The 11,953-nt window shown below is 33.4% G+C and overlaps 2 long non-coding RNA genes across 2 annotated transcripts; both read right to left on the bottom strand.

The window, feature by feature from the left end:
* Nucleotides 1-357: 357 nt before the first annotated feature.
* LOC134255679 (uncharacterized) lies at nucleotides 358-5,693 on the bottom strand. The gene is made up of 4 exons (XR_009989603.1): nucleotides 5,621-5,693; nucleotides 3,354-3,418; nucleotides 2,662-2,883; nucleotides 358-603 (listed from the first exon to the last, which is right to left on the bottom strand). It is a non-coding gene; the product is annotated as an uncharacterized LOC134255679 (long non-coding RNA).
* Nucleotides 5,694-10,831: 5,138 nt separating this feature from the next.
* Nucleotides 10,832-11,847, bottom strand: LOC134255678 (uncharacterized). Its single transcript, XR_009989602.1, has 3 exons — nucleotides 11,743-11,847; nucleotides 11,398-11,469; nucleotides 10,832-10,949 (listed from the first exon to the last, which is right to left on the bottom strand). It is a non-coding gene; the product is annotated as an uncharacterized LOC134255678 (long non-coding RNA).
* Nucleotides 11,848-11,953: the final 106 nt, after the last annotated feature.

Below are 11,953 nucleotides of genomic sequence, written 5' to 3' on the forward strand. Positions count from 1 at the left end.
GATTAACAAGAAAAGCTTTGATTGGTCTAAAGAGAGTCATAACGTCAACAAATAAATTAAAATATTAACTCAGTTCGGCCCTCAATTCCTAATTTCAAAAGTGTTTTGTAAATGTGGCTAAAATTCGAAGGAAGTCAAATTTCGTGGTACCCAATGAAAAATCTAGTCAAATAAGTAAAATATAAAAGCAAAAGCCCCACCCAAGCAAACGTTAATGGCAATATTTCACATATTTTGCAGACAAACAGACAGATAGAAGAACAGACACTGCAAAATTAATGCATCCCAAAATCTTTCACAGCAAAAACATAAATAATAAAGGAATGCAATACACGTAATCTAAGAGTTTACCGTAGACTTCAACTTCACATAATTCGTTGAAGGCATATTCGGAGTAGTAATTTGGATAAGTTACACCCGTAGAACGCTCGTTATAGTAGATGACATAACGGCCATGAACAGAACAGTTGATCCTCTGGTCCTCTACAGGTGTAGTGTTAACGGTCTGAATCTCATGAAAACACAGATGACCATCTGATTTTGATGTTGTATTTGAAACATAGAGAAAAAACCCAGCAAATCTTCCCACATAATGACTGGGACCTTAAAAGAAGACGGAATAAAAGTATACGAGGGTTGTTCGAAAAGTTCGTGGACAACTGTCATATCTTTTTTATTTGACGTCATATGTTATCCAGATTTGGTAGAAATATTTTAACAATAAATCCAAATGATATGTATTAATTTTGACAAAATATTACGATTGATTAAAAACTTATCCAGATTTTAAAAATGCAAAAATCGGATCGCGGAGCAGGTCAAAATTTAGTCAGTTACAGACAATACAATAAATAATGTCTACAGTCATATTCTCTGTAAAATGGAGGAAAAACGAAAAACTACCAAGAAATTCAAATTAAGAATTGTTACATCGATAAGTGTACCAAATTATGGTTTTATATTTTGCTTTGCTAAAAAGAAATCAACTTGAGAAGATAAGTTGTCCATTTGAAAACGACAAAAATGATGACCTCACGGAGTAGCATGTACCGAAGCAATTTGTGTTTTTCTGAGCAAAAATCCTGAATAAACTCTAAAATTGTTGAAGGAATCAAGAAAATATGTCACAAGCGAGTTGTGCATGTGTGTACAAATAGCACAGGCAATATTTGAGTGACAGGGACTCTGTATCGGACGAGGATGACCTGTGAAGAAACGGTTTTACTGTAAACATCTGAACAAAACTTAAAAATTTGAAACGTAAATGAAAGACAAAGGCGCTTCAGAGTTGCTTATCCTGAGAAAGCAGAGTTAAGTACTAAAAGAAATTGAAACCTTAACAAAGGAAATTATACAATGAGATCGATTCTTAAAAAGTAATTGTAAAATATTAAAAAATAATTTAATGAATGGGCATTGGAATTTTCTGTGTGAAATGTATAGGTATAGTATCTATTATAAATTCTCGACGCTATGTATTGACGTTACATTGCCGTTTTGTGTGCTCCGCGGGTACAAAACATGTTGATTTTAAAATGAAGTATATCTATTTGTGTTAAATCGAATGGAATGAAACTTCACATATCAACAAAACAAATATTTTTACATATTATAATGTGCTTGTTTTGAATTTCCAGTGATTAATATAACGAAGATGGGCATCGTCCACGAACTTTTCGAACAACCCTCGTACAAGAAATCCATAATTACAGATTTGATTGAGAATTGCTAAAATAACTCTTGCTCAACTTATCTAATGTGATGGAGAAATCACGGTTGATATATTAAGTCTATCGTACATAGAGAAAGCTTTACTTATGAACTAATATATTACAACAATCAGAAAGAATATAATAGAAGCAACATGTATATGTATGACACAGAATATGTAACTAGTCAATTGAAATGTAAAGGTTCCTCTGCGGTGAGACAACAAAACATTACATTGCTTGCATGCAAAGTGGAAAACATGCACTTATAAAACTTCTTTTGGCATCACCAAATTTGAAGTTGACCTCGTGGTCTGACTCACTTTTACAAAAGAAACTACAACACACACACTTTAATCTTAATAATAATTTTTTTTAACCGTTGATGCAAGGGCTTCCATGTCTCCACTGTGTATTTATTGTGCTACAAGGCCTTTAAATTCATCTGAATGATTATAATCGTTGACCTAAGAAATTTTAAAAAGACTTTTACCTTGGCCTTTACTTTTGAATAGTTAGCACAAGGCTTTCTTATATCACAGATGTGATACACCTGACAAGACCTTTCATTAAATACAATCACTTGTGACCTTTTGATCATGATCATGACCTTAGCAGTTTGAATTGCATCTGAAAAAAACTTTAATAATCACCAATAGTTTCCACTCTAGGGGATCAGTGCTTCACAGATACATCTTATTCTTTCCTGTGACTCTACTGGAATCGATAACTTGTTCTCTGACCAATATTAATAAAACATTTAAAAATATATCTCATATACGTCTTGGTCAATTATATAACATCGTGTTTTATATATGCCATATGAAAAAAAAAATTGATCACACTTCCAAGTTTCGAAAATGTGGGTTTTTTATGTACATATCAATTCAAGGTAAACTTCTTAATTAATACACAATTAAATTGTCTAATTATGAGAGAAGTTCCTATATACTTTGTCTGTTATCCGTCCTGTAGAAGATGTTGATGTAACTGATGCTGACCACACTCTGTAAATCTACTCTCCATTCTGCTGTCTGTTGTTTGTTTGCTGATATTGTACACTGGTTACCCAGAGCACTACGGTCAGTATACATCCCATCCACAGCCTTGTCTGCTCCCCAGGATTGTGAAAAATCTTTTTTTTGCCAGGCAGGTTTCCGTAATGCTTAATTGTCTAAAAAAAAAAAAAAGATATGAAATAAATTTATTGTTTTAGAATTCGAAGTTTAAAGTATGCAAAAATAAAATATCCTCTGCAAAACCGAGAGTAAATATAATTCAATCTTCTTGCTTTTTTTTAACATTATGTTTAAAGAAGAACTTAAGCACGCCTTATTCATTCGTTGTTTTATTTCTTTTAAAAATATATAATTGAACACATCCTCTTAATGATACAGCAATGATCACAAACACTTCCCTATCTTTATCGAATAAAGTTATATTGATTTTTAAAAAAATGTTTCATACATTATAAATAATATATGGTCTGGCCGGGGGCCATAAAACTTAGACGAGCTTACTTTTGATCTCAGTTTCCCTTTTTTCAAAGAAAAGTGAGACGGCTTTTGTCTATTTTCCTAGCCCCCATGCCAGATCTAAAAAAAATCTATTCAACAAGCATGACTTAAAATGTTACAATCTTACTATATGCACAAGTATACGTTGCACACACGATAAGTTGGAGGATATAGCGAGTCATTCTCTTCACTCTGAAAAATCATAATAAAAGAAATAACAAAAGACCACCGAGCAATATTGCTCATCCACACTTGTAAGGAAAAAAAACAAAAAAATCATTTCATTATTGAAAAGTTAACGGGGTTTAAACTTAAGTTATCCTCAACCTCAAGATGTATCCATAGAGATATTACTAATAATTTTTTTGCTATTCCTAAGCATTTCTATCAATTCTGAAAAATATATATATATAAGTGATGTAGTGAAAAGAAACAAACAAAGCATATTTTGAATCTTGATGTCTCCTTTCTCCAAAGGACCTTAGGGCTGGGCTAAAACCACCAAAATTAATACAATCTTAAATGTATTGCTCGATATTAAGCCGTCAAACTGTTAGCATGATTGTAATAAAAACTGATCCCTAAGCGAAATTATAAATTCATGGCCCCAACATCACGAATTCACGGGTGATACTCTGGGAAAAGTGGCTGATTGATTGATTGCTTATTGTATAACGTTCTAATCGATAATTTTTCACTCGATCATTTAGAGATGTCACCATATGCCGGAAAAGGGATTCAAATTTAGACCTATACTCGGCACTCAGAAGTAATGAGCAGAGAGGGTTCTTTATTATGCCAACGCCGTTACACGAGACCTACAATTTTAAATTCATATCCAAAAGACCAGTGACTTTCACTTTAATGCTGAGCACTTGGCGAAGGAACAGTCACTACCTGTATTTACGCCTTAGGTTTCACGCGGCGCCGCGAACGAGAATCGAATCCGGGCCTCCCGATCACCAAGCGAAGGCTCTACCACTAGGCTACCGTGATCGCTTTTTTAGCTCACCTGAGCCGAAGGCTCAAATAAGCTTTTCTGATAACATTTTGTCCGTCGTCCGTCCGTCCGTCTGTAAACTTTTAACATTTTCGGCTTCTTCTCAAGAACCACCTGGCCAATTTTAAACAAAATTGGAACAAGGCATTCTTGGGTAAAGGAGAGTTTAAATTGTGAAAATCAGGGGCCAGGTCCCTTCACAAGGGGATATAATTTAGAAAAGACAAAAATAAGTTGAGGCATTAAATATATCTTCTTCTCAAGAACCACTGGGCCAGAAAAGATGAAACTTATGTGGAAGCATTATGGGGTAGTGTAGATTCTAAATTGTTCAAATCATGACCCCGGGGGGTAGGGCGGGGCCACAAAAGAGAATCAAAGTTTTACATTGAAATATATGTATGAAAAACTTTTAAAATGTTCTACTCAAGGACAGCTGGGCCTGACAAGCAGAAACTTATGTGGTTGAATTATGGGGTAGTGTAGATTCTGAATTGTTCAAATCATGACCCACGGGGGTAGGGCGGGGCCACAAAAGGGTATGAAAGTTTTACATAGAAATATATAGGAAAAAACTTTACAAATCTTCTTCTTAAGAACCACTTAGCCAGAGAAGCTGAAACTTATGTGGAAACATCCTCGGGTGGTGTATATTCTAAATTGTTCAAATTATGACCCCCGGGTGCAGGGGGGGTCACAAAAGGGTATCAAAGTTTTACGTAGAAATATATAGGAAAAAACTTTAAAAGTTTTCTTCTCAAGAGCCACTGGGCCAGTGTTCAAATCATGACCCCTGGGGTAAGGTGAGGCCAAAATAAGGAACAAAAGTTTCACATTGAAGTATATGAGTAAATACTTTGAAATTCTTCTCAAAACTACTGGGCCAGAAAAGCTGAAACTTACGTGGAAGCGTCCTTGTTTAGTGTAGATTTTAAATTGTGATCGTTAAGCCCGTGGGTCTTATTAAAGATATATTTTAGTATATTCCTATATCATACTTTGGCCAACAGTCACTGTTGAATTCCGTCTTACCCTCGGTTGTCATGAATTGAACAAACTTCATTGTACAACACCTGAGGACACATCTTTATTCATATGTCAAATCATGATGAAGCGGTTATTGAGGAAGTTTTTTAAAATATTGTAAATCCTTTTTTTATTTTTTGAAGCCATACACGTTAAAAGCACATTATTGACTAAAACTTGTTTATAAGTTTTAACGTTTTGATAGGTCTAAATATATGAATATTAATCGAATATTTAGAGTCCAAGATAGAGCTCTGTATGTGAAAACAAAAATAAGATTTAAAACTTGATAAATTGCATTTTTTAAAACTTGAAGCATAAAAAATGAAGAAATACACCCAAATTTAATCAAGCGCATTTTATCTTACCCTTGCAAGCATACATCTCGTCGGCAGAGGTGAAAAATAAATAGATTTTGGAGCTTTCCTTCCTGATTTCAACAAGCTGTAAATCAGGAAGCTAATTCACTGTAGGTATAGTTTTTCATCTTTATGTCTTCATACAATTACCTTTCCAAGGCTGTGTGCTTGACTGCGTCCTACAGATAGGGAGCCGATTGAGGCACTTTGAGTTAATTTAAGTTATAAATGGCAAAGGTTCAGAGGCAACTGTATTGAAGTGCACGCAATCATTTACGTTATTGTTAGTTTTCTTTTGTTTTTGGTAAATTCGATATGAAAAAAAAAATCGTAAAAATGAATGCAAGTATAAACATATTTTTTAGATATGTATTCCCCAAGTTCACTGTGTAGAAACGGACTAAGGTAAAGTGTGTTACTCTAGTCCAAGATGGCGATAGGCTAAAACGCATCAAATTTTTATGAATACATATCGGTTAATTCTAATGGAAAATCTTATTTTTTTCTGCACTAATTTGTTTTGCAGCATAAGTTTTTCTTGCTCAAAAGAACACTAATAGATAAAACAAGTTTTCACCGGCATTAGATTTGTGCATCAAGGCTCGCAAAATAATAACTATTTGATAGAGGTCTGTAGCAACGGTTTTTAATGTGGGAGAGGGAGGCTCCGACAAAAGAATATCTGCGTACTACAGAGCTGTGCTACACGTGTACCATCAGATCTATTTTTCCAATGATAGATTTCGTCTGTATAAATCCAGAACATGTGTTAAGTCCAGACAATTATGGGTTACACGTATCAAAATAGCCTGATGTTTTGAAACTGAAAAAACCTAATGTCTAATCGGAGATAAAATTTAACAATTTTGCTTTGAGACTACAATCAGTCAAAAGTAAGCAGATCATTGTACGAAATGTGAACAAACCTACATGAATATTCACTACACCTAGAAATTTTCTTATATTGAATTTCGGTTAGAATCACATGGTATGGTCCACGTATTGCAGTCTTTTTTTTTTTTTGGAAAGCCACTTGTCATTAATATATGCGTTATATTATATTTGTTTCCTGAAAGACGTCGACTCATGACTCGTAATAACAAAAACGAGTTTTGCTGTATACCGTCTCGGAGGATGTTTGCTTATATGACATCGTACGGCTTTTCTTTAAAACAAAATATCGAAAGATACTCAAACTTACTTATACACTGAATTGACGACGGATTTTCCAGTTATTTCCCGATCATGACAAGGAGCCCACTGCGGATGTTGCAGGTCAACAGGGGATACTCGCTCCTCCATGGCACCTGATCAAACCTCTGATGTTTTAGATGTCCGTGCTTGCTCTGCTCTTGTTTTGTATTGTTTTATGGACTTTGATATTGGATATTCGTTATCTCCATATCCTTCTGTAAAAAAGTAAAACCTGTGCCATTTTGATAATTAACACTTCTTTCACCAGTAATCTTACTGGACAGAGCTTCTTTACCAAAACTCGGAAAAATCTGAACTGCAAATCTTCTAATGTTGTCTATGAAATAGAATGTACTCTGTTTCTTGTCTATGGAATAGAATGTACTCTGTTTGGACTTGTTTATGTTGGTGAAACAAAGTGTTCACTTAAAAAAGAATATCAGGTCATCGATTTCAAATAAATCACGGGGGTAATCAGTTTTTTTTCAAACATTTAAATTTACCTGATCATTCTATTTGGTAAATGCAAATTAGAATTCTCCAAAAGATTTATCACCACCCAAACATTCCTTCACTGTGTATATCTTTCCGTAGATAACGTGAAGAAAGAACTATATGCGGTATATTGCATATATTTGCCCCCACAAAAGTCAAATTTTGAAAACTTCCTGAAATGTGCTGAATTCAATAAATTATATGAGAAATATAAATTAACAGAAAATATTATGGTGTCAAAGCAGTGTATTCACAATTTTTGTTTTTATGACGTCACAAACTAGTCCGATTTTATATCATTTTTCAGAAAGAGGACAAAATGGACAAAATTTCAACAATTTTAGCTTTAAAATTTATAGAGCGCAAGTTTGTTCAGGAACAGTATTGACATATTTCATTGATATTATCATTCTACACATTATATTAAAATATTGATCCTGAACACACATGCGCTCGGTGACTTTTACTCAAAATATCGACGAAATATGTACATTTTTCGGTGAATTTCATAAAAAACTGAAATTTACGTCATGTCTGTGACGTCATTACGTACATATGGCGTCATTACTTATGAAAATATTCAGTGATTTGAAGTCAGCATATACTCCCCTGTTTAAGAACTTAATTAAATATATCTCCATCAAAGTTTGATTTGGGGGGCAAATATTGGTTATTACCGAATAAAGTTCTTTGGATTAGAAAACTAGGGACAGCATTTCCCTATGGATGTAATGACAATATCGATAGTGTTGGAAATCCTATCCGTCCACAGTGTAACAATATAAATATGACGGGACTTTTTTTACCATACACGGAGACCTAAGAGTAGCCATGGGCATCGGTCCTACAATTAACCTGTGATACACGATGTCTCTTCTGATTTATTGCAACCCGGAAGACCGGTCTGCTCTATACATATAAGTAAGGTGGGAGATGTACATATCGAAACGGTTTGATGATCAAGGCTCATTTTCAGTGTTTACTTTATTTAATTACCGGGCGACAATTGATGGTTACATCAATGTTTTTTTTGCTACTACCTTATGTAAATCAACAGTTAGATCTATATCATATTCGCACCAAACTTTACTCTGTCCCTTTGAAACTTTTAAATAGTTTTCTTGAAAAGGCCAAGGAAAGTCAAATTTTTTATTCCTCGACACCAGAATATAGGCTCGGATCTGTTATTATGGATATTGCAAATGATAGGCTTTTTAAACCTGCACGTCGTACTGAAGAAAACCAATCCGTCTTTTCCTTAAACTTTAATATGCCAGTAAAGGAAGTGACGCTGTTGATATCAGTAATATTCTTAATCACAAAAGGGTCCAGTCATGTATTCCACTATATTTCAAGCTAATGACTGCACCTTATATTTCCTGCAAATATACATCGACCATTGCTTCCAAACTTTTCAATTACAATTTTTACAATTTTTATTACATGGCCTGAATATCGAGTATCTGAAGCATAACCTCCATTGTGTTCATGTTCTTCTTCGCCCTATAACTATAGTCCTGCTGGACACGTTATTACAGGTGACGTAAATATAGTTAATAATGACGAGCTTAGATCACTTATTTTAAAAGGTCCTTAATATAGGGAACCCCGATCCTTTAACTGACGTCGAAATTTCATAAATATTATGGATTCTGTTGAAAATTACGCCAAACGATGGGCCAGATATGAAAAAGAAGACGTTGACACTTTGTCAGAATGGATTAAATGTATCTGGTCCATGTTAAAATCGAGTATTTAAAGATTGAGGGGCAATTTGAAAACCCTCTATAATTCTGTATTCAATAATGCAGAAGTGAAAAAAGAATTGGATAGATTACATGATCAGTACGTACTGGTCCCTGCAGACAAAGCAAGTAACAACATTGTCTTCGTTTGTAAGGCTCATTATATAAATTGTATTTTAGAACTTGGATGTAATTCAACAAGTGGTATTCCAACATATACCATTTATTTTTACCTTCTGTTCACTTAGTCAAACAACTTTGAATTGCATCAGAAGAAAACTCCTCATAATAATTGGCCAATTACATATTCCTCAATATACTGTCATTCAAATACAAAATACGTTACTTTTCTCACATAGCAATCCTTTGAAGCCTACAGAACACCCTCCTGGACATGTACCGTTGGCGTGGCTACACTGTGTTTTGTTTATACAATGTTAACAGCTTTGGCTGCAGTTGATTCCATACACACCCCTATTTCACACTGTGAAAATATTGTTATTATTGCTTAGGCTCGATTGGGAAAAAAGCGAAAAAAGATATAATTTTAAATGTAAAATATAAAGATTATAATTTAATTTTTACCATCAAGTATTTTTTCTGGTTACGTAATTTTCAAGTGCAAATACATTTCCGTTTTTTTTATTTCTTTTATAAACAAAGCTAAATAAATAATAAAATATTTGTTTTACAGTTTTGCCCCTTGTATCCAGGGGAATATCCGTGTACACAAGAACCGTTGATATGAAGACATTGTTCATTGTTAAAGCAGTGACCACAGGACTGAGTTCAGTTAATACCTACATACCCTCCCGCTTTTCAAGCGGGGGGTATAAATATAATTTGATATGATGACAATTTCTTTGTGTAAGCACTGACCGCAGGATTTTTAATCACAATGGCATCCTAGTGTCACATGATTTTAACTAACTTTAATCCATTTTTCTTTAATATATCTGTCATGTTAGAAACCTTTTGTTCCATATAAACTTTTAATCTGATTGAAACAAATATAATTGCAAGATATTAATCTTTACATGTACCTTCTTAGAATAGGCATAACTATTGATTGTCGTAAAATTAACTATGTGCTACATTCGGATGAGACCGTATAGATTTTTCTGCTTTTCTTGCGAGGTGTGGCCTGTAACTTTTCTTCAAGCCGTTGTTCCAGCATAGGCCTAAACCTTTATGTATTTCAAAGGTGTAATGTTTTTATGAGGTTATTTGCACATGAATATGACTCATCAACATCTAGCTGCTCATCAACATTTCTTAATGATTTTCCCGAATATATATACTGTACATTAATACTAAACCTTTCCCCCTCCATAGCGTAGTAGTAATGCGTAATGGTAGGCATTTGTTTGTAGTTGAGATGTGTGAGAAAAACCAATAGTCAAATACTTGTGACATACGTATTACAGAGTTAGACACAGCATAATCTGAAGAAATATGTCAATCTTAATTATCTTAGGTACGTGTGCTAAGGGTTTAGTTCAATATTGACTCTAAGCTTGTACTGCAATAAGAAAAGTACCTAAGCAATGTTAAATATATAACCATTTCTCAACGTCATGTTGTGCGACATGAATGTGATAGTGGTAAAGGTCTATCAAGAGGGATAAAAAATGCATAAAAACCGAATTACTCCTACTTTCTACTTGGAAGAATTTGACAGATGTCCTCTCAATAGGAAATAAAAAATATGTACTGACATTTATCATCAGAAAAGTCTATGTAAGTAAAGCTGAAAAGGAAATTCAATTTTACAAAATTTTTAAAATGTTAACATAAGCAATGCGTCTATTTATATTTCTTCACCTGCTTTTGCATTTTGATGAAGTTCTTCATAAGTGTTTGGATGGTCAAGTTCACTAAGTTCTGCATAAGGCGAAATATTCCTGTCAGATTAGAAAAAATATTCAGAAATCAATCCTGGGAAAGCTTTTGAGTAAAGTGAAAAAGTTCAATATATAAGTGAAAAAAAACAATACATACATATCTTGCCCAATCTGTTTATCTGAAAATTATAAGCTTAAAAATTACTATTTTCCGATAAAGTTATACCGGACACCTTTTTTTATACATGTAATTGGATTGAACTTTTATTGGTTAACAACAGCTTTACATATTTATGACAGTCTGGGTCATTTGTAGACAAATTATATAATTATTCACCCATGGATGAATGTAAAAGTTTTTTGAAACCCATAACATTAGCTTTTAATACAATGATTTCAAATACCGTCGTGGTATTGGTTGGATATAGACATCGAATTTAACACCATTGAATTTCACCGTTTACTTTGTTCAAAAAAATTCCCTTAACATTTGTATATCTGATTTTACCTCGTATATCAACAGCTGGGAATTTGTTGTAATAGTCTTTGTCATTTGGGGTGTCTACACCTGTCCCTTTCTCTGTAAAAGGTTAAATACATATCAGAAGGAATATTTTAAAAAAAAGGATGTCATATCATGTTGATAGCAATATTAAAAGGTTTCGGTAAAAACACGGTTTTTCGATTTATGTATTTCTTACATAACATATGCGTTAAAAAGTATTACTTTTTACTTTAAAAAGACCAAAAATAACATTTTTATTTATTTGAAATGTGAAGTTTAAATAAACTTTTTCTGGGGATCGATGTTAGAAACACATAAATGGCCAAAATGGAATTTACATTTACTTACGGTGCATTTTCCTCCAGATAACAAAATTTAGGAGACTTCCCATCAAAACAATTAAAATAGAGACAACCACACTTGTTATGGTAATGGTATAGTCATTCTTACATGTGTAGCTAGACTGTGTCTGCGAAAATTGGACGAAATATGATTACAATTTGTATATAAACATTTGCAACCTATTTTTGTATTGATACATTCATCATAAAATGAAATT

The sequence above is a fragment of the Saccostrea cucullata genome, unplaced genomic scaffold, assembly GCF_032062105.1.
Source record: "Saccostrea cucullata isolate Sc308-1 unplaced genomic scaffold, CSIRO_AGI_Scuc_v1 ctg16308, whole genome shotgun sequence".
Classification (NCBI taxonomy): domain Eukaryota; kingdom Metazoa; phylum Mollusca; class Bivalvia; order Ostreida; family Ostreidae; genus Saccostrea; species Saccostrea cuccullata.